At 45.8% G+C, this 4,122-nt stretch overlaps 1 long non-coding RNA gene across 1 annotated transcript; it reads left to right on the top strand.

Moving 5' to 3' along the window:
- The first annotated feature begins 568 nt into the window (after positions 1 to 568).
- On the top strand, positions 569 to 1,622 carry LOC140687322 (uncharacterized). The gene is made up of 3 exons (XR_012061526.1): positions 569 to 710; positions 895 to 1,189; positions 1,324 to 1,622. It is a non-coding gene; the product is annotated as an uncharacterized lncRNA (long non-coding RNA).
- The last annotated feature ends 2,500 nt before the right edge of the window (positions 1,623 to 4,122 follow it).

Below are 4,122 nucleotides of genomic sequence, written 5' to 3' on the forward strand. Positions count from 1 at the left end.
GGCGAGGGCTGAGGTGTGGGAGGGCCAGCAAATCACACAAGCATTTTCTAGGACTCTGCGCCATGGCCACTAACATTTTGTTTCCAAAGCAAATAACACAGACAGACCCAAGGGAAATGCAGTTCTGCCGCTTTAGAGGAAATAACTTGCAAAGTTGCTGCAAAAGGCATGAACCCAGGGAGAAATGAAGCACTGAGGCCATTCGTGCAACTGACAACACCTCTTCAACCTTCTTAGTTCTTTCCAACTGAGGTCAAGCCCAGAAGAGTTAGACACACAGTCCGGATATTAAACATCTGGAGTTTACTGTCAAGAAAACAGGTACCTCATGAAAACAATCAGAGGAGCTGGCAGGTGAGAGATTGCTCAACAAGGTCTTCCCCTCAAAAACTAGACCTGAGCCTGACTGAGCCATAGCTTCCGGCCACTCTGTTTTCTAGAACATCTTCAGCCTACTCATTTTTGAGTAGCTTCCACGTAACTACGGCAACTCACACACCTAAAATCCAGCCAGAGGAAACATGATGCGTCTCCATCATTCCGCTGTCGTCAAAGGCAACAAGTCAGACTTCCCAGTCGGGATTCTGGGGAGAACAGCCTATTCAAAGGGCTATCGGAAGAGAGTTCAGGGAAAATATGATTTCCAAGCTGTCGGCAGAATTTTCAGAAGCAACAGAGCACAGGGAGGCACCCAGGCACTCGTGAGGAGGGTAGGACTAGGCCACCTTAAGATGGAAGTTGCAAATAAATGGAGCTGTGAGCAGAACCCGCCAAAAGCTCTAGTTGTGGGAGGGGGGCTGCCTGACTTGTGCTGTGGGTAGAGATGGAGGGGAAAAAGAAACCAGGAAAAGAAAGAACCTAAGTATCTTTTCTTCATCCTCCAAACTCCTACAGGTGCCCACTTTGGCTGAACCTAACCAGGAACCAGAGGTAAGAGGGAGTGCAGGGGATGCCGTCTGTGAAGGCCATCATCCCAGGGCACAGAGCCAGTGGAGAAGAGTGGAGAACTGATGTAGAATGTCGGACACACGGTGTCCAGGCCACGGATGCGAAGCTCTAAGCAGCTGGAGCCACTGTTCTGATTCCTCTGTTCATTATCCACCTGGTGTGGTCAACAGTGATGGTCACTAAATACTCCTGACTCTGCCTCTAGAGTGCATGGAATGACTGCACTGCCTTGACCCCTGGGGTGAGTGGGCCTGTGGGATTATTTCCAGCCAGTGAGCTTGGATGGAAGTAACGTGAGGCACTTTGGGACAAATTATTCATTTACAGGGTCAAGACCTTTCAAAACTCCCTTTTCCTCTGCCATCACTATTCCAGATAATGGCTACTCCACCAGAAGGGGGTCCCCGAGTGCAGACAACAAGTAAGCCCCCCAGCCACCCTCAGTGGATACGAAGAACAAAGAAACAAACCATCGAGGTCTGGAGGCTGCCCCGTTACCACATCACACCAAGCGGATACTAACGCGGCCCCACCTGGACCACACTAGCCTACTTCTGGAGCAGGGAAGGCACTCCAGGAAATTAACATTTTTGTCTTTTATCCAAATGGTATTTAATGAAAACCTAGCATATGCTTTGGGATAACAAAGATAAATTCCTGTCTTCCTGCTGCTTTCTGCTTGCCAAACTCATTTCTTAAAGTAAGACGGTATTAGATATTCATTATGTCAGTGGTGGCAAGACTCTTAGGTGGCTGCCATACTCCTAACCATTTGAGGTTCACAATCTTGTGCGATCTTTATCTTAGTGTGCAGGCAAGATCTGGGAACTGCTTTTAACCCATAGAATATGGCAAAGGTGACAAAATGATGTGACCACATGTACGCGATCACATCAGGTAAGAATTCAATGCCCACCTTGGAAGACTCTCTCTCTTCATAACTTTGGTGAGGCATATGGTCACTTCAAGGGAGGTCCGTGAACCAAGGCCCTGAGGGTGGCTGGTCAACAGTTAGCTCGGAGCTGAAGGTGGGCTCCAACTGACGATCAGCAAGAAACGGAATTCTGCCAGCAACCATGTAAATGTGGAAGTGTATCTTTCTCCATTGAGCCCCAGTCCTTGCCAACACCTTGATTGCAACCATGTGGAGGACCGAGCTAGGTGGTGGTACCTATAGAAACCATGAGGTAACAACTGTGAGTTAAGTGGCAGAGCTGGTGGTCATTTGTTACACAGTGAGAGACAGCTAACAGACTCACTCGGAGCTATGACAGGCACTTCACACGCGTCATCTCACTAAACCCTCACAACCAGTCAGTGAAGTAGTGCTATTATTACTATGTTCATCTTATAGAAAAGGCAGGCGCCTGAAGCGAGTCACATAGATGAATACCATCCATCAGGTGTGTCAAGACAGAAGAAGTTTATGAACCACTGACCCAGAGATTAAATTCTATCTCTCAGCCTTGCATTCAAGGCCCTCCATGACTCAGTCATGATCTGTAATCCCCACCTTAATTCTTATAACCCCCTCTTCATGGAAGCCAAACTTGTTACACACACCTGTGATGTCTCTGCTCACACTGGTTCCGTCCACCTTCCCCCATCGTCACATGTCCAAACACTTCCCATCATTCAAGGGTCATTTGAAATTCCCCCTCCTCTTAGAATCACTGTTAATCTCCTTTCCTCAAGGCCCCTGTTGTCCACATGGAAGTCGGAAGCAAACCCTTCCTTCTCTAAATGCCCACCCCATTCTCATCTCGTGAAGTGCTTACTCTCTGCTCGTGTCATGGTCACCTACGAACACAACACGATCCCAGTGACAGTTATAACAACTCCCTCTTCTGCATGAGAAGAAAAGGGCTAAGTGCGTTCACGTGTCTTTTCACTTAAGCCACGCCTCTGATGGGCAGTCGTGTTATGATTCCTCCAAACTGACAAGCAACCCCCGTTCGTGGACAAAAATGGGATGACACTTGAAGAAAGGAAAAAGATAAACTTTTCTCTGAAGTTTACTCTTGAACAGAATTCCAGAAGTTTTAGCCCTTATAACATTTCTCCACCCTTTGCGCATCAAAGCCGCAGAAAAAGGTCCTTCCATTTACTGCCTGAGCCGACTGTTAGCCCCAAGGGAAAAGGGAGCTGGTTAGGATGCTGTAGGAGTCGGGCTGACCCCTTCTTCTCTTGTTGCACTACAAGTTCAAGCATAGATTCCAGTCAAGAGGGAATGTGTGTCCTTATTTTTCAATCTGACAGTGCTATTTGTGGGAACTGAACCTCAGCATTTTGGGGGAACTTTATGCCCTTCCATCCTGAACTAGGGTGCAGCTACTTTTGTGATACAAAATTGTGACGTGTTAAGTATAAAGTAATCATTCTAGCTATCCTCTTTTGAGTTGAACACATCAAATGCACCTTTTAATCCCTTAAAATAAAAGTCACCCAGCTAGCAGATAGGGATATGGGCTCCAGAATGCATCCTTGCAATCAAAATATTACAGGACAATCATTGTAAAACAAAGTAAGTCTTTAGAGAGTGTGTACGTCTCACCACCATGCTAAAGGCTGTCCTCCTTTCTCGCAAAATTTCATTTAATTCTCACAATGAGCCAGAGGCTCATTTTACTCACTTCACGTGAGGAAAGCACAACTCAAAGAGGTTAAAGATTTTGTCCAAGATCAGATAGAGAACAAGCAGGAAGGGGGAGATCTGAACCTGGCGTTATCTGATGCCAGATCCTCTGTTCTTCATCACAGTGGTGAGGTGTGCGGTGAGGTATGTCGCCTTAGCAGATCACATGTGGAAAAGAAGAGCCAAAGAACCGAAAAGGATCCTACGTCTCCTTCAAAACAATTAAATTTAAAAATGTAATCAAACAGTAAAACTGCACATACACACAATAAAAGGTAAAACCACTGCTGTTAACCACACTATCATCCAACCTGAAATGTTACATTTTAAAAACAAATCCTTGCCTCTTAGAGAGACTAGAACATGTTTAAAACAAAATAGGATTTGCTTCAAAGTGATTGAGCGGGGACACAGATGAAACAAGATTGCCAATGAACGAATGTCACCTAAGCTGAGCAGCTGCTACATCAGGATTCACCGAACTCTGTTCTTTTTGTATGTGTTTGTATTTGTCCATGATAAACAATTCTCTGAAAATA

This window comes from Vicugna pacos, chromosome 19, assembly GCF_048564905.1.
Source record: "Vicugna pacos chromosome 19, VicPac4, whole genome shotgun sequence".
In the NCBI taxonomy this organism is placed as follows: Eukaryota; Metazoa; Chordata; class Mammalia; order Artiodactyla; family Camelidae; genus Vicugna; species Vicugna pacos.